The sequence below is a fragment of the Lytechinus variegatus genome, chromosome 1, assembly GCF_018143015.1.
Source record: "Lytechinus variegatus isolate NC3 chromosome 1, Lvar_3.0, whole genome shotgun sequence".
NCBI classification, from domain to species: domain Eukaryota; kingdom Metazoa; phylum Echinodermata; class Echinoidea; order Temnopleuroida; family Toxopneustidae; genus Lytechinus; species Lytechinus variegatus.
The window spans coordinates 88,348,271-88,371,719 of NC_054740.1; the positions used below are offsets into that span (position 1 = coordinate 88,348,271).

At 36.5% G+C, this 23,449-nt stretch overlaps 1 protein-coding gene across 15 annotated transcripts in view; it reads right to left on the bottom strand.

Annotated features, from left to right (window-relative positions):
* Positions 1–20,611, bottom strand: part of LOC121427202 — a 72,195-nt gene extending 51,584 nt beyond the window's left edge. For 12 of the 15 annotated variants that reach the window (XM_041623524.1, XM_041623606.1, XM_041623599.1 and 9 more), the window contains exon 1: positions 20,535–20,611. The gene's annotated coding sequence lies outside the window, so the exon portion shown is untranslated. Of the gene's footprint in view, positions 1–6,042; positions 6,225–6,257; positions 6,538–13,169; positions 14,768–20,534 lie in introns of those variants that run through there. The other 3 variants (XM_041623488.1, XM_041623505.1, XM_041623497.1) reach the window with 3 other exon arrangements.
* Positions 20,612–23,449: the final 2,838 nt, after the last annotated feature.

Below are 23,449 nucleotides of genomic sequence, written 5' to 3' on the forward strand. Positions count from 1 at the left end.
ATCTCCCCGAAAGAAAATACCCACTAAATAGTAGGTACTTGGCGAAATTACGAGAACTTTCGTGGGGATTTTTCCAAGATCGCAGGTATTTTGGCGATGTGAAAGCAAATTACGGGAACTTTTATCCCAGCGTGTCGTTGGGCGCGGCGGCGTGGGTGGCTGCTGGGCTAGTGATTTTGAATCTCCCGCCTTGCCTGCTTATCAGACCACACTGCGCATGCTCGTAACTTCGGGAACTTATCCCGAAGGATGTGTTTCGGGGCGGTGTGAATGCAGGAATAATTAACGGGTATTTTTTAGCCTTAAAAAGTTCTCGTAATTTAACGGGGATTCTTGTGATCGAGGCGGTTTGAAACCGCCTATTAAGGGACATTGCATCCAGATGATAACTTGGGTTTAATTAAAGGTCAAGTCCACCCCAGAAAATTGTTGATTTGAATCGATAGAGAAAAATCAAACAAACATAATGCTGCAAATTTCATCGAAATCGGATGTAAAATAAGAAAGTTATGACATTTTAAGTTTCGCTTATTTTTCACAAAACAGTTAAATGCACAACTCAGCGATATGCAAATGAGAGAGTCGATGATGTCCATCACTCACTATTTCTTTTGTTTTTTAATTGTTTGAATAATACCATTTCAATTTATACAGATTTGACAATAAGGACCAACTTAACTTAACCATAAACTGTTAAAATAATGGTAATTCCACATGTTCAGGGAGAAAAAATCTTTGTTGAACTTGACAAGGAGGAGAAAATCAGAATATTTCATATAATAAAATACAAAAGAAACAGTGAGTGGGTGATGTCATCAGTCTGCCAATTTGCATACCGACAAGGATGTGCATATAACTGGAGCTGCTTGTTTGTAATCTAAAAATTCCTTTTTTTCTATTAAAATGCCAATATGAAATTTACATTTGTGATCTTGTTTTTATGACTACAGCCATAACTTTCTTATTCCTTGTCTGTTTTCTTTCAAACTTTCACCATGTTCATCTTATTTTTCTACTTTGGCACACACCATCTTATGACCAAGATATCGGTAGGTTACCCTGCAAAGATAATATATCTAAATGTATATACAGTCTGGGGGGGGCACTCAAATTATATTTTTATGGGGGTGTGCCTCACAAAACCCTGAAATGGGGTCTAAGGAACTGACCAAAAGGGTAAAATAAAGGGTCTTGGGAACTAAATACATACCGGGCGGTGTGAAAAACAGGGTCTTCGGAACTGGATCGTGGTACGGTGCATGCTAGCACTGTGCATGTATGTGGGTGCTAGCGGTGCATGCAGCTGCTTGCAGAGGGAGTTGTGAAGCCGTGCATGCAGCTCTCGCATGCGATGCTCGCATTGGACAAATTTGGCAGGGCTAGGGAACTGAGATATTTCACAACGGGGGTCTTGCGAGCGGGGCGGGGCTGCTTTTGAATGGAAATTTTGCCATTCAGAGTAATCTACGGAACTGAAAATTAGGTCTGAAAAAGGGGTCACTTCCCCGTACCACCATTATATGAGTTCCCTCCCCCCCCCTGGGCATACAGTACATGTACATGTAATTTCTAATTAAAAGTATTAATTCAATACTTTTAATCTATATCATTACAAATACATGAGCGTTACAGTGTGAGCTTGCATTTTCTTAATTTTTTTTTTTTGGGGGGGGTAAACGTATACATGCACAGTGTATCTTGAGAAAAGGTTCTCAGTAATGTGTAGAAACGATGGTTTATTTTTGTGGATTGCAGAACAGCAGCAAATGTAACTAGAACTGCAATCGTTTCAGAACGATGTGCATGCATTGACGCCTCTGATTTAATAGAGGGCAAGAAACAGGAGATCAAGAGAAAACTCTAGATGATATACATTCTCAAAATATTAGAGGGCGCTATTTCTTAAAGGAATGATCACTGATGCGTAAAACACAGTTGGAGTATGTGAAATGATACAATTGGCAAACCCTGAAAACATGAGACAAAAAATAAATTCAAACAAGGAAGTTATGGCAATTTAACTATTTCAAGACTTTGCAATAGAAGGCGCTATTTCTAAAGGGTATGGTCCCTAATTATGGATAGTATGTCTACCAAATCAGAATGAATTTGGATGAGAAACGGAGGCAGGAGAGGACTAACAAAAATTACATGTTAATCAAATTGGATTTTGGCAGATTTTGCTTTTCATAGGAAATTACATTCTCGAGTCAAACAAATTTCGTCCATTTTTAGACCATGTGGCCGCTGAAGAAAGAGAGAGAGAGAAAGACGCAGAGAGAGTAATGGAAATAAGCATACAAATTCGCTGACAATTCATCAACGTAACCCAGTGTTAAGTACATATCAGAACGATGTGCATGCATAAACTGAGTGTATCGCCTTATTGGACAAATGGCGTGCCATAGTACGTTCAGTTCGTTTTTGCACGAAACCGATGCAATAGACACTGTACAATTCTGTTGTTGATAATGTGTACATAGTGAGCAGTATACCATGTGTTCAGATTGACTTATCTTGAAATTTTCTGTTGTAACCTATGTCGTATTTGGTATCAATGGAAAGAGTATTCCAATGCGGTGACATTGATACCACTTTTATTTGTGCGCAGGCAATAGACCGGAAGTAAATGCCATATAAAGAAAGACATTAAAGGCTATTGAAGGTTTTGCACAATAATTTGAAGCTGACGTCAGATTTTTGTCAGTTTCTGTTACAAAAGGTTGACGAACGGTTGAAGTATATATCAATACTCATATCAGCCAAGTTAGAAAGAATAAGCTTCAATAATAAGGAAATAAGAGCAAGTTGAAGTTGTGCTGGCAGTAAAGTGCATTTTTGGGTATTTTGCTGATTTTCGGGAGCATTTTTGAGATATTTCGTCAGTTGTAAGGTATATATTTTTTTAAATGGCATGAAAGATCATATCTTGAAGACCCTAAATTCAAAAAAGGGTACGGGTTTGGCCACGCATGACGCAATGAGGAGCATTCAAAGGTAAGCGTTTTTGAAACTTTAGAGGGCGCTATTTCGATGACGGAAGGTCAATGATGCGTGAAAATTCAGTAACTTGTATTTTATGATACCGTTATCAATTCCTGAAAGAATGAGCTCAAAATGAATAAAAACAAGAAAGTTATGGCCATTTTACGATTTTTTTACTTTACATTTCAATAAATATGACGTTTTTGAAGGAAGGCTATTTCGGATTTGAATTTAGGACATAAAGATGGCATTTTGAAGGTCAGGTTATACGTCGCAGATGATGGAGCAACTCTTTGACTATCTATAGCAATTTGTTAGAAGTCTGTAGCATGCAGGATAATTGAGATATGAAAGAATTATGCAAATGGACTTGAAATGGACAAAATGGCGCCTGGATGGTCATGCATGAGTGATTTTGGAAAATGGAAGACGAGAGGCACAACTAGGGATGCTGGACAACATGTCTACCAAATTTGGATGAATTTGGATGAGGGACGGAGTCAGGGTAGAGCTAACAAAACCATGTGTTAAACAAATGGGATTTTGGTGGAAGAAGAAGAAGAAGAAGAAGAAGAAGATTACGGAATAGGAATATGGAACAAGAACAATGCATTGTCGCCATTGGGCGTCAATGCAATAACGCATGAAAATATCAATTAGTGCCAATGCTTTGCTATGGAAAACATGCTGAGTGGTGAAAAACTAGAGATAAAAAATTAAGTTGAAAAAATACAGTTCTTAATTCAAAAAGTTAGCTAGAATTTCTTTTTTATTTTCTCAAATAAAATCAGAGCCTAAATCATTTTCTAGCATATTCTTATCAATCACTCACTGTGATTTTATAATGCATTTTCCATGAAATAATTTGATTTTATTGTCATCTGATTTGATTGTATACACAGGTACCTATTTGCATACTCATTAATATTCATGAGTTACATGACCAGAGGTTTTAGAATTGTAAGATTCTTCTCAAAATTCTTAATTTTTGCACTTATATTACTTTTTTTTATTTATCTAACAAAACACAATTTAATCATACATGTTGAATCCTAAGATTGTCTTCACAGATCAAACTGTGACATAATGAATTTTCAGACATAAAGGTACAAAAAGGTGAAATTAAAGCCACTTTTTTCACACTTTCTAACTGTTCTTTACATGGACATATATTCATTCAGCATTGGGACTTTTAGGCTTTTTACACAGGATTTTCTTAACCCCGGACTATCGCTAACCCCGTACTATCCTTAACCCCGTACTATTTATTTTCCTTTTCACACATGCCATTGTGTGATTGGACAACAGGGCCGGCTCTGTTGCGGGGCATGAATGGGAGCGCTTAGCCCACTTTCGTTTTACACATGCGATCTTAACCCCGTACTATTGCTCTTAGCACCGCAATTAGTGGGATAACCCTGCTTTTTTGCAGGGCCAAATAATCCCGTACTATAGGTGGGGTTAGCCCACTTTGCAAAAACGCTGTGTAAAACGAAAGTGGGCTAAGCTTAACCCCGTACTATAGGTGGGGCTAAATTGCCATTTAGCCCCACCAATAGTACGGGGTTAAGGAAATTTTAGCCTGTCTAAAAAGGGTATTTGAGGAGCATTCTATTCTTTTGATCGGATATTCAACAATCCACAAAATGTCAGCGCGATTCGCAAAAAAATATGTATATGCAAAAATAACAGCTCTACATAAAAATATAAAAACTTATTTTACATGTACATGTAAATAAGAAATTTTTCAGACTTCAGGAAATATCAAATGTATACTGGTATTTCATATGTAGTTTACATACATGTACGTGCATAGGCAAGTACAGTTTTACACATGCATGTTGGCAAGCAACTTTACAGTATTCAGCTCATGAACTGAAGCACCCCTGTTGTACATGTACATGTATATCCCCATTCCCCATAAAAGAATGGATCTACTTTTCAAATAGAGATACAGTATGTACCGGTACATCCAATCTGCTAACAACAATGAACATGAAATTCTACCACAAACAGTAATCCTGTTATTCCATTCTCACAATAAAACCAACTATGCTGGTGGTATTTTGTTTGGCATCTGATCCTTTTAACCATTTTATAGAAATATCAATCTATTCATAATATGGCTATTCAGTACCAGTTACATAATTTCCTCATTCTTGGGGAGGGGGAATGGGGAGAGAGTGATAGTTGTGTAGTAAACAGAAATTGGCATTACCAGAGATTTTTTAATTAGCAGAATCATCTACAAGGGATGCATGTTTACAAACTATTATTTTCCCATACTTGAAAAGGTAGGAATGCCCACAAGAGTGGTATTCACTGAGTACATACACCTGTACATGTAGATGTATTCTTGTTTCAATGGTTTCTGCAAACTCATATCCATGCCATGGATGAAGAGAGAATTTTTAAAACTTCAATGGCTATGTGCTACATGTAAAATTTACAGATTATTGTCAAGCTTCTGAATATAAAGAACATACATGTAGAGATTGAACCATGGAGATGGATGAAAGACCTATCCCACACTCCTTCACCTTCTCATATTCCTGTCAGTCTGCCCCAACCCCTTTCAATAATCAGCATGATATGATGTGGTTTCAAGAAAAAACATGATTTACATGTATATAGACCTACATGTGCAAACTATCTTTCTTGCTCTTTAAATCCTACATGTACATGTACGTTCCAAACTTCCAAGACACTTTGGTGCAATCACCAGAAGCGATGCTTATTACATTTCCATGGCAACTTCATGGTTACTAATATCACCAACTTGATAAGCAGACTGAATGGACTGTAAAGTATATAGTTACCATGGTAATAGGAGCATAAGGTCAAACCACTCAGAGTACAATGTACAAGTGGGCCATCAGTGTTCACATGGATGAGCATCAATCAACTATATTTTACAGTCATATTGGAGCATCGAATGAATATCAGTGGTTGGTCATTCATACACAGGGCATGCTCACATCATATACTTCCAGACATCTTTGATATTGCTATAAAAAGCAGTTAATCACATATTTACACAGGCAAACAGATTCTTACCTGTTCTACCAATAAACTATAGCTGGATGTCAAAGATCAATGACTCTGCAATTGCTGCACTCCATTGCAATCAAACAAACATTAATTGATCAAAACAAGTATTTCAAACCTACTCTGAAAGCATTCCCTCTATCATTTACAGAATATACCTGACTAATTGAATCGCCTGCAAGTCTGTATTTTAAATAAGTGGTACCCTTGCTTAACATACTCACTACAAGCCTGTGCAAATAGACTGTCTTTCAATCACAGTGTCAGTTCTTCTTCTTAACGACTCCAAGCGAAAAAAACCAACATCCCCCTCTCTATCAGACTTAGCGCTTTATACAGTCTTTATACAATCATAGGAACCAAGGGCCAGGCTTAGGCTGTACAAATATCACTGTTTAATCCCCAATCTAATATAGCCTACTGGTGAGTGATTGAGGGAAAGTGTTGTGAATACAATGAAATGAAATAGTTGATTTTCTACTGCCTGTAATCATGCACAGTGGAACATGCTACTGTGACAATTCATATTTCTTAGGAGAGTAATATAGTGTATACTGGCAGTGGGAGGTCATCTCCATTATTGATTTAGCCATATTTCAAAACAAATATTAGTCAGAGGTCCCTTGATTTTAATTCATTCTTCAAGAATAGGAACAGGCATTCTCATTGATCAACAGTTCAAGCAGCAGGCATTTATACATAGGTTGAAATCACATTGGCATCACCAGACTCTTACAGGTAGTATTGTGTCAAGGGAACAACCAAGTAAACAAATGGGCCTATTAAGAAAATTAACTGTCCATTTCTATACAACTTTATAAAAGGCTTTCATACTACCGGTATAGTATTAAAACTGTTTTTCAAGACAGCTTCGATTTAGCTCACCCAAATGCCCCCTCCCCCAAAAAATGAATAAATAAATAATAATATAATATTAATAATAACTTTATATGAAATAGATTAATTTAAAAAAATCATAATTAACAAATATCAAACAAATACTATCTTAATATAACAACTTATACCCTGTAATGCACATACAGTACATGTACATGTATGTTGTACATGTTCAGTAAAAAAGGAATAGATCTACATGTGCATGTAATTGACGGTAATTTTCATGACTATGAAAAATCTCTGGGAATAGTAAGGGATTTCAAGTATACCGTAACTACTGCCAGTACTGAGCTATTAAAAGAAACATTTAAAAAGGGGGCACCACCCCTCCTGTTTATAAACTAAGCCAAGCAATGCTTTCAACATTGATCAATACAGTAAACCACTTCACTTTCAAGTGGAAAAGCAGGAAAAGAAATGCTTAATTCATGCTTGAGAAACAAGACTGCTTCTGGAAGCATTCAACCTGATAATACATGTATACATGTAAGTAGCAAGAAGTGAGAATAACAAACAAGAACTTGGTGCATAGTATGCTGCATAAATACATGTATCATGCAACATGGTATCAACTATCAAATGGCCAATTATTTCCACTGTACATGTACATACATAATTTGGGCATAACAATCAGTCATTATAATATGAACCTTTTCCACTTTCAACCAGCCAAGAATAAATAGTAGTATAGCATACTCAATGATGTATTGCACTTAATCATGAAGCCATTCATTACAGATCACTCAATACCCTTTTTACACACGCTAAAATTTCCTTAACCCCGTAATATAGGTGGGGCAAAATTGCCATTTAGCCCCACCTATAGTACGGTGTTAAGCTTAGCCCACTTTCTTTATACACAGCATTTTTGCGAAGTGGGCTAACCACACCTTTAGTACGGGAGTATTTGGCTTGCAAAAAAGTAGGGTTATCCCAGCAATTGTGGTGCTAAGAGCGATAGTACGGGGTTAAGATCGCTAGTGTAAAACGATAGTGGGCTAACCTTAACCCCGTACTATAGGTGGGGCTAAATGGCAATTTAGCCCCACCTACATGTATAGTACGGGTTCAGCGTGCGTAAAAAGTGTATGTACTACGAATGATCGACAAATGTATTTACAAATGTAGAGCATGAGCTACCACTAGTCCGGGGTTAGCGATTTTCGTGTGTGAAAAGCAAGAATTCCTTATCAGGGGTTAGCAATAACAATTTGGCATGTGTGAAAAGGAAAAAAAATAGTACGGGGTTAGCGATTGTACAGGGCTAAGAAAATCCTGTGTAAAAAGGGTATCTGTTCCCATCTATATCTGACAAGTCCAATCCATTTTGATCTCTATCACACACCATTTATTATCTCTTACAAATTTCCATTTTAGAGATATTAATCACACTGACCAAATGAAAAGGCAGAATAATAATTCATTCTTGAGCTTTGCAGGAAGGTTGCGGTTCACACCAAACCAACTCCAATGAAAGCTTGCAGAAATTTCTGTTCTACAATGGAAATTTCATTTCTGTCATTTTTTGTGAAGAAAATGTATGCAATTTAGGACTTGCATGTGCAAATTCTTTATAAAAGCTACATGTACATCCTGATAATGTGTGTACACGAAATTGCGGTACATACATTTTTATGACATCATCAGAGACATTCAGAGTATATGAAAAATTACACAAAATATTTTCTAATTTTACAGGTGAGGCTGAACTGATTTTTCTGTTTGTGTACAAGTGTAGTATAGTTTGGCAATGAAACTACAGAAGCTGACTACATGTACATGTTAATTAATATTTTTACGTAGTCATAGGCCTATGTATCATGTATGTACTGTGTATACAATAAAGACTATAGCAATTTAAAATCAAATGTACATGTAGGCCTTAAATTTGAAGTCAATAAATCATAAAAATATATGCCTGCCGTTCTAAATTTGCACAAATTTCAAATATTTTTCACCTGCACAATAAACTGACATGATGTGAGCAAGATGTAGGGAACAGAATCTTCAAGCACTATCAAGTCTCATACCATAAAATATGGCTTCCTATAAAACGGTTAGTTTTTGTTCATACATGTATGACCAAGTAGAGCTTTGATGGGTAAATGATAAATGGTAAACCCATTCAATCTCCACCTGAATTGCATTTCAAAGGCATCTTCTTAGTTTAATTGTTTGGGACCATATTGTGGTAACACAGAGTTCCCACATTTGCAAGTTAGCAATTTATTCATCAGGTAGTTGGGTTATAATTCATTAAAAAGGATTCACATACTTCACAATAAACCCTAGCCACAAGGCAATAGTACTTCTACCATCTGATATTTTCAATGATCCACAAAGCAATTTAGTCTTTAATGGAATTAGGGCCTATGGAACATGTGATCTACATTGAAATAGAGTACATCACAAGTACATATCTTAGAGACAGAGAGATGAGAAACAATGCCTTCTTGAAATGACATGAAAGAACAATTATACTATAGGCCAATATCATATCAGAACATTTACTGTAGATTTTACATCTTCAAGACTTAGTTTAAACAATAACAATTAAAATACTTTGAATGGATAAATGTGTCACCTTCACATAGTGCTGCAAGTCAGGCGGCATGTTCGGGTTCGGTTCGGTTCGGCAGGGTTCGGCAATTTTTTTCCGAACTTTGGTTCGGTTCGGGGTTCGGCAATAAATGCCAAATTAAATTTAACACAAAAAATAAAGACCGCCGACCTACAAACAAGTAATCTCGTGCATGATCCGTCATGTATTAATAATAAATTTTGTTTCTAAAAAGAATAGTTAAGATAATTGTTGAACTTTCTTTTGTTTTAATTAACAAAAAATAAGTCATTTCTACTTTCATTTTTAAAATGAAAATAAAAAAAATCAAAAGAAAAAAATATTGATAATGAGAGAATCAGGACAGAAACAGAATTACAAAGATCAGAATATTTTTTTCACGATTATTTCATGTAGCTATGATCATGATCGATTACGATGTCATTGCCAACGCAGCTTCTCAAATTGGAAAGTGTTGATCGGGAATGTCGAAATAGTAGACAAACAACCTCCACTCAACTGTTATTATACCGGTAAAATTCACATTCCAAAGAATACGAGTGTTTTAGAAAGTACCTATTTTCTGAAAAGTGGTAAAATCTGGTCAATGAATTACTTTAAAAAGATAAATATCAGTCCATTCTTGGTCCAGAAAGATGGACGCTACGTGACTTCAAACATATTTCTAACACGAAAATGAGTACATGGGACTGTACTGCATATTTTAGTGTTGTGAAATCACTCGGCGTTGATCGTCAGAACTAAGACGGAACTGATAATTTATCATTTCATTCTCAGTAATTGGCCAGATTAAACCACTTTTAAGAAAATATTGACAATGGAAAAACGTTTCAAGTTTGGAATACGAATTTTACCTGTATAATAGCGACCGAGAGCAGGTTGTTTGGACTTCCTGTTTCAACTTTCCTTACCAACCATTTCCGGAACATCGATCAGGGAACATGCGTTGATTTGGTTTGAATTTTTATCTTTTTTGTTTTTTTCACCCTCATTCCTTCATCTCTTATTTATTTATCTTTTATATTAATATGGAAATTTCAGAAGGTGGAATATACTTGTCAGTCACAAGGAATTAATTTATGTCTTTTCAATTAAATGTACATCCGATTACAGCAATACGTAATTCAACTACACTTTTTAACTGAGTTAAGCTTAAAATGTCCCCACATTTTATAAGGAAAAAATGTATTCATGTTTAGGCCTGGGACGATTGTCATTATTACCATTCGATTATTTCCTGGAAAAATAATTGAATGATTCGATTGTTCGTCGGGAATTACGTCTTTTAAGTCACAATAGTTGTCCTACTTTATGGTGACCCCCCCCCCCCCCATGAAGAAATCTCCATCAAAGTCACATGTTTAGCATAAATGAGGCCCTTTTCCCCCTTCTCCATGATTTTTTTATATCAAAAGAAACTTCATGAAATGAGATTAAATCTTTCAGTTTATTGTCCCAATGAAAATCTTTCCTAAATTAATACTGGTACCCTGGTATTATGCATTCATCCCTCCAAGTGCCACACCCCTGCATATAAATGAATCAGCCCCGCCGAGTCCAAAGACGTAAACAACTCATTCATGAAGTATATTCTTTGAGACTGAGCCCAGGTGGAGCATTTCACTTGAAAATTTTCATCCCTTGCCCACACCATGTCCCCGCCTCCACTTGTGGCACTGCCCACGATGCTACACATGTATTAAAAAAAATATTTCATGTGAAATACCTTTCAAAATAACGATTTTTTTATCATTTGAACCTACATGTATAACTGGGTCTATTTTTGGAGACTAGTCGAGAAAGTACTGGTGAAGGCGGGCGCGTGTTGGAATGTAGTTTTCATTGGTTGAGGGGGATATAAAAAAGGTTGCATTGTTCTGAAACATGAAAGAAATTCTCCGGCTCCCACCCCCTATCCTTCCTCTCTCTTTCCCTCACACGCACACACACACACAGATGGGGGAGGGGTCAATTCATTTCTGAAGTCATGACCTTTCCTGATAAGGGAACCACATGCCTTCCGCTTCTTTGTTTCCCAAAGTTTCATTGGCTATCCGAAGGTCCAATCAGCTCAAGTGAGCTGGTTATGTGTTTACTTATTATTGTGCACGCACACAATGACTTATTTTGTGTATGAGGGCAAGGTCGGGTGGGATTAACATTTTCGGAGCGCTATCATGTTGGTATGTAACTGTGAATGTGATACAATCATTGATAATTTTTGAAACATTACCTCGGTAACATAATTTTTAAACCTGTAAAAAACAGCTGTCATCATTGTTTTCTTGTCATTTTATTTTTATTACTTGGGTATTAGAGGTATCCCAACGTCATAATCGGGATCTGCCGAACATTCGATTAGTGTAAATTTTGCTAATCGATTGGTGATTGGCGGCATGCCAATCGAACCATTCGATCAATCGATGTTTACTCCCAGGCCTATTCATGTTTATAAAAAAATTGAAAATGATAAAAATTTAATCAAACACGAGACCGAAACTGTCATACTTTGTCATTTACGAGGAATGAATTTATGTCTGATTCTTTTTCTTTATTAAATACAAAATGATTAGGTCCGATTACAATCACGATCGATTACGGCAATACGTAATTACACCACACTTTTATACCGAGTTTAGCTTCAAAATGCCCCCTCATTTTATCAAGAAAAAATATATTTATGTTAATAAAATATTCTTAAGTTGATAACAGTTCAATCAAAGACAAGATGGGAGCTATCATAGTGGATTTTAAAAATATATTGAGTGGAATTCTCTTTGTGCACAATCACTAACCAATATATATTTTATTGATTTTATACTTAAATCTACGTAGTCATCACATTCACGCATTGCATTCAAACATACTTTTTTTACCGAACTTCCGAACCAGGCCTTTGAGTTCGGTTCGGTTCGGTCCGGTTCGGAAGTGCCAAGTTCGGCGAACTTCCGTTCGGTTCGGCGGTTCGGCTGCAGCACTACCTTCACATCAATGTACAATGAACAAGAAGTGTAAGAGAATCTTGTTTCCATAACAGAATGTAAAACAAATATGTAAATATGGCAGGGCAAATCCTGACAGAAAGAAAGGGAAAACAGTTGATTTTTTTCTTCTTCAAAATACCATAAATGTTGCAGAATGCACTTGTTAGAAGACAATGATGAATTTAGACTGCATTGTCACGCGAATCTGTTTTGAAGTGCTACAATTCTAAGCACTCAAAACTTAATAGCAAAATTCTTATGATTTATAAACCAAAGTGTCATCACAACTGGGGCCCATTTCAATACAACTATGGTAACTTTGCCATCATAGCGAATGCCATGGTAACAGGGCTCAGCAGCCAATCAAAATCACGGTTTACATTGTACATCATACATGTAGTAACAATACTGGCAAAGTTTAATGAAACAGGCCCCATATTCACAAGGATGCAAATCATCAATTCATGAAAGATTTTTTTAAATAGGTGCAAAAGTAAACAACTCTTTCAGTTTATCCCTTCAAACTAAAAATGTAGAAATGCTTTATCGCCTCTTCTGAAATCAAAACAAGGGGCACCTTAAAACTGAATTATCAGAGAAAAATATTCCCATCAATAGTTCACCAATGTGTAAAATGGGCATACATGTAGAGTACTGTATGTCCATATGCTTACACTGTAAAGAAATCCATCTATCACGTAATGTCTGAATCCAGACTGCCAGGCGTTCAATAAAAGATGTTCAGAGTGATGGTAGCCAGTGGAAAAAGTCTTATAGATCTACTCTGAATGGTACAAAGGGCTTCCCTACAATGATCAAATGGATAAAGGCATACATGTAGAACAAGATATAGACAGTGTTGGGAGAGCTGTGAATAGAAAATATTGATTTCTCATCACTTGAACACTAAGTAGCCGCCTTTTCTCTCATGCAGCTACTAGGGTAAACTTAATGAAACAAAATATTGAAATGTACATCTAAATAGGGATGAATACTTTGCCTGACACTCTGATACGTTATTTTATCTCAACAAGGAATTCCCTTATCCCAACTCTATTCTGAGCACCGTACACTGACTGAACCAAACATTGAAATATATTCATGCATTCTATGAAATTAATGAACAAATAGATAATAGAAATTGTTTATTTATATCAAGATTACATGAACTGATTAAAGTATTATAGCCTTCCTAACAGCATGTAGCCCTAGTAACTATCAGATGAAATGAAATGAAACTGTGCTTATTCGATCTAAATCTAGTATTTGGTGTTATATAGATAAGAAATGAAATAGTAAAAGATAGATTTTATATAATGAGAGGCTCTCTAAACTAAAGGTGAAATTCAGTTATAAATTATAATACATTCAATCCACTCAAGAGTTCATAGGTAGCAAGGCTTAACTTCTCTCTCTTAACTTCAGTGGAACATACTATGTAGTCATACAGACACAGCCAATTAAAAGTCATTAGTTAATATCGAGGTTAAATTAATTCTGACATTTAAAGCAGGATCGATCTACAAATGTAAACAACACTGTGTGTTATAAATAGCTAGTCATAAAATATATATTTTGAGATTAATATTAGAAAAAACAGGTATAATTTATAAAATAGCTCATAATTCTGTAATTTGTGTTAAGACTTAATATTTTTCAGAAGAAACTACCTGTTTTGCTACTTGGTAACATGATATTTGCAAATTGAATGTATGGATAGCGAGTTATCACTAAAAGTGTGCCTATGCTGCTATATTACAAGGCTGCACAGCTCAGAAAGTTGCATTATTATGGATAATGATCCTGGCCAGATATGAGCAGTTTAGGACTTGAGGTGGGACTATTCAGGCTGCTGGTTAATAGGCCTTTTACAAATAGGAATAATGATGTAGAAAGCCTATACAGTACCTCTCAAAGGAGTTGCACTATGTACAAGTATGCAAATTGGGGTGGATGCTTGCATGCATGGTTTGTCAACTGATCTACAGTGATTATTAAAAGAACAATGTCTGACAATGGTAAAAGCAGACCTGCTTACCTCTGGGAATGAAAAATTGTATTATTCTGTGATAAAAAAAACTGTTTTTTCCCCAAAAAAGTGTATTTCATAATAAAATGTGTGGCACATGCGCTCATCATGGTGCTCAAGCTGCATGCAAGCTAACATGCACACTGCTCTTGCAGACGAAAAAAAAAACACATTGAAACATGTGAACATGTATATCTCGGGTTTGAACCAAATGATTGAAAAACAAGTTACATGTATGACTGAAATTACATTGATCTAATAACCATATTTGTGTAAGTTTTATGACATAGAGACATATAGATGAGTTTCCTCAATAAATTACGATTTAAAAAAAAAAAAATTTTTTACAAAATCATATTTTTGAAAGAATAACGTACTGTCATATTTGGGTTTAAAAAACGTACTAAATACGCTAAAAACGTACTGGTTGGTAGGCCTGTAAAAGCAATGGGGATGGGCATTCTGTTCCACATTGAGAAATGCATCAAAGTGTAGTCTGCACCACAAAAACAAAATAGCACTAAAAAAAATCACTTTGACTTTGAGATTCTTCTGTATTTTACTATTTGGTTGACATGCAATTCAGATGTCACAAAAACATGAAATCATTTCTAGTATCGTGTGATTGATGGTGAGCACTACACTGTATGTCTATGCAATAATTTGAACATAAACGTTTAATAAAATATAATTTTTTTTTTTTTACAAAAAATATCAGGAGATATTTCATTGTTCCATTTATTCGTGAGAATATTCGACTAAGTGATTAAAAACCTCATGAAAATTTTAGTAGAAAGTAGACCTAGATCTACATTTCTTACCAAATACCATGGCCTGTCAATTTTTAAAAACACAAAGCACAATCATCATGAATATTGCTGTCATACCAAAACTTCGCTCCATCATGAAATAGCATTAGCACTCCACTTCTTTCAAATCTTGCATCATAACAACAGACTAGCCAGCTTCCCTCTCTTAATAACTGTTGGATGGAAATCAAACTCGAATTTAATTAGCCAGGCGGCTTCTTGAGAGTTAAAATCATTTACTGACGTAGGCTTACTCTCAATGAAGCCAGGTATTCCTATCCATACACGTGCGTGTAGGCCGCCAAACCTGAAACTTTCGCCAACGAGATTTCTACTTTCTTTTAAATAGGAATACCTGGCTTCATTGAGAGTAAGCCTATGTCAGTAAATGATTTTTACTCTCAAAGAAGCCGCCTGGCTAAGATTCCAACTCTTGAAATTGTTCTGCTTCATATTGTGTCCGGACGATCAATTTCAGGAAGTCATTTTGAAAAATTTACCCCAAATTTACAAGCAAAAGTTTCATAAACTTTTAGAATAAAATGTTGGGAAATATTATAGAGAACACAAGCAGAGATGCCAAGTTAAAAAAAATGTTATGCGTGAGATTTTCATGACTCGACGACTCTGTGCGCGCGCGGCCAATATTAACACTCGTACGTTGCGAAAAGGCACGCGCACATGAGATTTGGGCTTAAAAAAACCATGCGATGCACGCACGCGATTCATCATATCATGTACTACCTGTGCGCTGACTGCACTCTCGATTCGTCTCCCGTACCGGGCTAGACGCGAAGGCGATCAGCCAGTCGTATAATCTGGCGAATAATGCTACTTTTTCTCTTTTTTTTCTGTCGGGTCCCGATGCGTGAGAAAAATAGGTGCCATGCGTGAGATCGTGAGACGGACCCTGAATGCGTGAGTCTCACGCACAATGCGTGAGACTTGGTAGCTCTGCACAAGAGAAGATGATTACAACTATTTAATTCATAGTATCCGGACACCCGACCCCCCATCCTACCCAGCGTCAGCCCCATCCATCCTAGACCAAAAGCTTCGGTCTCTGTTTTGTTGGTTGTTCAGCTGAACTTTGTTGGCTTCTCTCACCAAATACAGAGACCGAAGTTCAAGCACGATCTGTACAGCCTAGGGGACTCAATGGCCATATGTTCATGTATAGTGAGTGATTGTATTACCGACCGGCCTTGTATTACCGAACGCGCGCATCATATGCGTCAGAAAATAATCAAATACGCTCAAACCTTTGCAACTTCCTTCCAAAGGGAACTTAAATAGAAAAATTATCAAAAATTATCAAAAACACAATTTCGAAATCTTTATATCCTCAAAACAATAAAATATGGTCAAAATCAGTGACTTTGTTGTTTAACCAACTTTTCCCATTGAAAACACACGTTCGGTAATACGATACCTTTTCAATTGACCAAAATATTTCACTTGCAAAGAGGGGTCCGATTGGAAGCTGATGTCGTAAAAATGAAAAACAATTTCGGCAAAATTTCTGCATGTTTATATTTTGTAGGTATTTGTGTATTTATGGTGAAAGTTTGGTGAATTTTATTGGAATAGTGTGTTTGATATGATCAAATTCATGAAGTGTTCGGTAATACGATCCACTACCATAGACCTTATCGCAAATAGATTCACGCAAAGGATCATGGGATCGCAAAGGGGGCAATAGCGCCGCTGTTGTCCGGATGCGACCATGCGAGCGCAAGCAGCCGACAATAAAGTGTACGATTTCCATAGTGTATCAAAATACGATCGACGCCCGCAGCCAACATTTTGCTAACTTCCAGTAAACGCCTCGTCATATTTGTTCCAGAGTCTAACATCACTTTTCTTCTTAATCATGGGTGGCAGAGATAGATGTGCTGTCTTTAGCTGCAAGAATTACCACAGATTTTATGAAGAAAAGTATAATTTTCTTTCATTTTCGCGCACTGTCTGTGCGAGTTTTGAGCTGCGAAGCTGCTGTGCAGTGTGCTTGCATGCACGGACAGTGGGCATGCACTCTCGGCCAGGGGACAGTGTACGTCGGCGAGGCAGTCTAGGAAACTGGTCCCATATTCCAAGCAAAAATAAAATGATGATCAATAAAACAAACTCTGCAGTACATTTGATTACTTTATTCTAGTTATGTATGTTTGTAATATCAATCGATAGTCAAGAATACATGTTTCATAAATAATTATCTCAATCATGATTTTATTCAGTAGGCCTAAAAACCGAGCTGTGTTTTCTTTTTCTCTCCACATAGTAGGCTACATAATAGTTGCATATTATTCAGGATCGTGGTCGGACATTCTGAAGTTTAATTATTGGCATGCTTAGACAAAATAATGAATAAAATAATGAGAAAAAAAAGAAAATAAAAAATGAGAATAGATGAAAATATATTGAGAAAAAGTAAGATACAAAAAGAAAATTAATGAGGAAGGTGATCTGTAAGAGAAGTGACTGAATGCGATGAAATAAATTGAAGATGTAAATGTTGAAATAAGATTTTTTTATCAAAAGAATGGAATATACCGGTATATCATTTATATGAATTAAATATCCATCATCTACTAATTTTCAGACAAAATAAAATTACAGAGAGTTGGAGGGATGTTTCAAATTCAGGGATTTATTTAATCTGCATGTCATTTTTCATATGTCCTTCATTATGTATATATATATGAATGAATAAATAAATATATATATTGTATATATATATATATATATATATATATATATATATATATACATATATATACAGACACACACACACATATATATATATATATCTATATATATACAGTGCGTCCCAGAATAAACGAAACCGAGATTTAGCGATCATTTATCATTACTTAATCATAAATAAAATAGACAAATGACCTACCAATTTAAAGCTTAGAATCTCCTCTTTCATCTGATATTACTTAGCTTATTTCTTATTCACGCATGAGTGAGCAAAAACAATGTGAAGAAAGGATACCAAAATCTCATTTGGCGAGGGGTATCTGGGTTTCAAAAAGAAAACCACATTTCTGAAAAGTTAAATATCTGCTCTTTAATTTGGTACCTCAATTACAGAAAATGGTCAAGAAATAAAAAAGTTCTGGTCATTTGAAATAAGGCTTGCATTTCCATAATTTCATGAGATAAACGTGTTTTCACGGTTTCCCACAGAAGCTTTCACATGGTGAACAAAATATTCAATGCATGGCTGATCGTCAACAAAACGGAGTGTCGAGTGAGTTTGAAAGCCAGCCTGGAGAACCTCTTCATTTTATGAAATTATTGAAATTCAAGCCTTATTTCAAATGACCAGAACTTTCTTATTTCTTGACCATTTTCTGTAATTTAGGTATCAAATTAAAGAGGAGATATTGAACTTTTCAAAAATGTGGTTTTCTTTTTGAAACCCAGATACCCCCCGCCAAATGAGTTTTTGATATCCTTTCTTCAAATTGTATTTGCTCACTCATGCGTGAATGAGAAATAATGTAAGTAATATCAGATGAAAGAGGAGATTCTAAGCTTTAAATTGGTAGGTCATTTGTCTATTTTATTTATGATTAAGTAATGATAAATGATCGCTAAATCTCGGTTTCGTTTTTTCTGGGACGCACTGTATAGCTTATTTTTTTTATATACTTTAGATTTGTCTCACCCCCTATATAGAGCTTGTATGATCAAACTAAAGAGCCCGAGTTGCAAAGGAGGACTATATTTGCCCCAAAAGAACAAAAACTATATAGCTAAATTATATGGAGATATATGGTCTACATTATGATTCTCATGAATATTCTTTAATGGAAAAATTTGCTATCTAATTGGGATCGCCGACGTGCTCTTTTCTAAAGTCGATCGGCATTGACCCGCAATCACCGTCTCACTTTTCCCACAAAATCTTCCCAAGTTTAGCCCCATAAAACTTCGAAAATATGGTGAGTATTGACTTCATACTTTCACTGGGCAATCATGATACATAGATTGTTCTATAAATCCACATTCAAGTATCCAAAGTAATTTAAATACGAAGAAATCAGACTTTTAAAAAAGCCTGGATTTTGAGTGACACTGCACAAAACATATGGCGTTGTATGGCTTCCCAAAAGCCGATTCTGCGTTTGCCCCCTTTCGCATCCCGTGATCCTCTGCGATGACAGACGCCCTCACGCGACAGACGCTATTTGCGATAAGGTCTATACTTAAGTCAAGATCGGATAAAACGGGGAAGTGAATTTGCGAGAAAGCCGAGGTAAGTCACTGTTTTTGTTCCTTTTAACTTCATTTTTCTCTGTTTTTTGCCAATTAATGCCAAGAGGGAATATAAATTTGCATTTTTGTCACGGTAATTTTAAAAAATTTTATTCATTAAAGACAAAAATTGAAAAGCCCCGACGGGGGGATTTTGCATTGCAAGTCCCCTGATAGTGGCTGCACGATAGCGAGCCGTCTGTGTACGAGGAGGAAAAAAAATGTTTAAAAACTCCTCGAAACAGACGGCTCCCAGCTGTCTACAGGTGCCATGAGCCTAATTACATCAGGAGGGCTCAAGATATTCGTTCGACCCAACCCATTCAAATTTTTTTCAATTTGATGTTGCTGAAAGTGATAGACAAAACTGTATGAATATGATTCAAAATCTAACACTGATTCTAGAAATGGTAACTACTGAACTTCCTTCGACCAAATAGAGAAGATAAAAAAGTGACTTGGAACTATTTTTTTGACTGGCGGACTAATTAGGGCTATTTTACTGTTTGAGTCGATAAATTTGATCCATTCATAGTTATCTTCATAAATGGCAATTTATTTTTAAAATGAGCTGGCTACGCTACCCTTTCCTGGTCAGATATGGAATGCCAGATATATATCCTATCCAATGGTAGTAAACATTCCACCCTCTAATTTCACATTTATTTTTTATGAATTTTTCAAAAGTGCCATTTTAACACACAAGTCTATAGGGAATGTTTTACGCGCGTGGCACCTACATCCATCCCAGCTAGCTAGCTAGCCCGCACCCGACGGATCGACCAGCTCCAGCACGTCGCACCGGAGTCCACCAAGCGCACCGCTATTCCGGCGCTTGATAAAATCCCGGCTGCTCTTGTTTTACTTTTAGCTGAAGAAAATTAAAACTTAGGTTAGATTTAGTTAAGGTTTAAGATTCAGAAAATACTCACCAGGCAAAAGTAAATGAACTCAAACTAAGTCCCTCCCGGACCTGGTATCTTGCATGGCATGACTACGGAGTACGGTACGGTACTTGTCTTTGTCGACATCATGTCCAAAGACAATCGCTTCGGATATGCCATGTACCGTATGCGGTCCCGTATATTTTGAGCATAACGCATGGCTAACTGGCTGTTTAGCGCTTGGCGCTGGCTGAGGCCGGCCAAGCGCAAGCTGAGACTAACTGCCGAGAGAAAATGGAACTTTCACATGAGCCACCCAACTTAATTTTGGGTCACTTTTGCAAATATGAATTCAGCTAAGGCTAGCAAACTTTTACATTAAAAACAATTTTAGCACAAGTATGATTTTGCATTAAAAGAAGTTTTGAAAATTTTGGAAAATGTGCTTCGGATCCGGCCGGCTGCCCCCCCCAAAAAAAAATCATCCGCTGCATTTATACTGCCAAAGATTTAGATACAGTATCTTTGGCTTTTTTTTGTAAAACAAAGTTGTTTTGCTAATTTTACATGAAAAATCATTAATTATTTTTGATAGCTAAAAAAAAATAAGTTGCCCGCGCTCACTTTAAGAAGTGGTCTTCACATTATAATTTGGTTTTCAAAAATATCAGCAGGTTATACATATAACTAACATTATATATTTTGTATAACATGCTTAATGCCCCATTTTCTTTAATAATACTTTTATTCTATTTATTTCCCCGATAGGCCTATACTTGTTTGTTTAAAAACCTCCATGTCGTCTTGGATAACCAGTTCTCCTATCAATATTTGTTGGGAAATCACTTCATAATCATATAGCTTGTATATCTTTTTGGTCTACATTCATTTTTACCAAATCACCTATCTTTGTTTAGATAACCCTTTGCCACATTCCTTTTTTGGGAGTGGCCAAAAATAGGGGTTATCATATTATTATTGTTGTTATTTTGTCTTTTTGTGTAACCAACTTGCGTTTATGATTTGCAATGAATAATCATTCGTAAATTTGTGATTTACTACAATTTGTTATAATAAAAACAGAATTAAAAGAAAAAAATCATTAATTAATCAATAATGTCTTTTATCTGCAAGGCTTATCAACTATCCTGATTTGTATGACCATGCAGTCCCCCGGGAGTGCTCCCTCCGTCTCACATTCCTTTTCAATGAACGATTATAACCCGGTTGGCGGCGGAAGCCAAAAGTTTTAGGGCGGGACGCAGGAAACAAAATTGACAAGCCAAAAAAAAAAGAAGGTTATCAACCAAAATTTCCGGCCGGAGGACTACTAATTTTTTTAAAAGCAAAAAAAAAGGTCAACAAATTTAGGGGGGCACGTCCCCCCCCCCCCCGCTTCCGCTGCCTATGATTATAACTACAATCATTTCATTTAAATCCTGTCAGTTAAGAAACATATACTAGAATGTCCTACTTAATTGGTTCATGGTTGATGTACATGGTAAGAAACGATACTCCGAGGGGGGAGGTGAAAAATTAAAAGAAATCACCTTTGGCAACCGAGTGATCCGTATTCACAAACTGAAGATATACTTAGCCTGTTCTAAATATCGGTTACAGCCCGATAGACCGCGGGTCCGATAGACCGCGGGTCCGTTAGACCGCGGGTCCGATAGACCGCGGGCCCGATAGACCGCGGGCCCGATAGACCGCGGGTCCGATAGTCCGCGGTGTGTGTAAAATTATGATCAGGACAATATAGTGAAATCCATGTCATCAAGAGGTCAAAAGGCCATTGATACGAGTCCATGGGGTTCTATAACGATGACCCACAGGACAATCGCCCCCTGACATCTACTTCAAGGAAAATATTATCTCCATATTTTTATCGTCGGGGACTGTTACCCCCCCCCCCCGGAAATATGCCCTCTAGACGCCATACGGAGCCTCGGAGTTAAGGCATTTTCACAATTATTATTTTCATAATTATCTGGGGTAATTGTCTGGAGAGTAAATTTCCGGGGGGTCGGGGAGTTAACAGTCCCCGGCGGTAAAAAATATGGGGATAATATTTTCCTTGAAGTAGTTGTCAGGGGGTGATTGCCCTAATTGGGATTTCAGGATTTCAAGGGGAGGGAGGGGGAGCAAATTTGACCTGATGTTTGGCGCCCATGTGTACTTTTCGAAAATGGCGCCCACTCCCTCCCGGCCAGGCTAACTTAAATTATCTTATAATCACATTAAAAAAAATAAAGACCACTTTTTAATGTGTTCTTGAAAAAAAAAATCCATGAATACATAAATACCAAAAGGTAGGGAGGACACAGGGGCGGTTCCAGCCTTCGCTAATAGGGGGGGGGGTGGGCGGAAATTTGTTTCAGCCATATTTTCCCCGATCGGCAGCTCGGAGATAATTTTTGTTTGTTTCTTTGAAGGGCTAGTCCTCATTATTCACTTCTTGGCTTTATTCTTATAAATTAATACATAATATCATAATCCTCATTTATATGATGCGAGCGCGAACGCGAGCTAATTTTGGGGGAAATTTTATGTATTTTTTCCTAAAATTTGAACTGATTCTGGGCAATGTTTGTTATCCTGAAAAAGACATGTATGCAACTTAATAATTACTACGAACGCAAAGCGCGAGGGGAAATGAACTGATGAAAAAGATACATGTTAAAGTAGCATTTAACAATCAAATAATGCGAGCGCGAAGCGCGAGCTGAATCTTTTTGAAATTTTCACCCAAAGAAAGGAAATTCTAAGCACTTTTTTTAACTGAAGCAGAAAAGGTATATGAGTAAACAATTAAAGCAAGCGCGAAGCGCGAGCGGAAAATTTCTAGATTTAGTCCTATAATATTTACTGAACGAGACACTCTATTCATAATTTGTAAATCCTAAAAAATATGAGTATTAATAATGCGAGCGCAAAGCGCGAGCAAAAAAAAATTATACGGT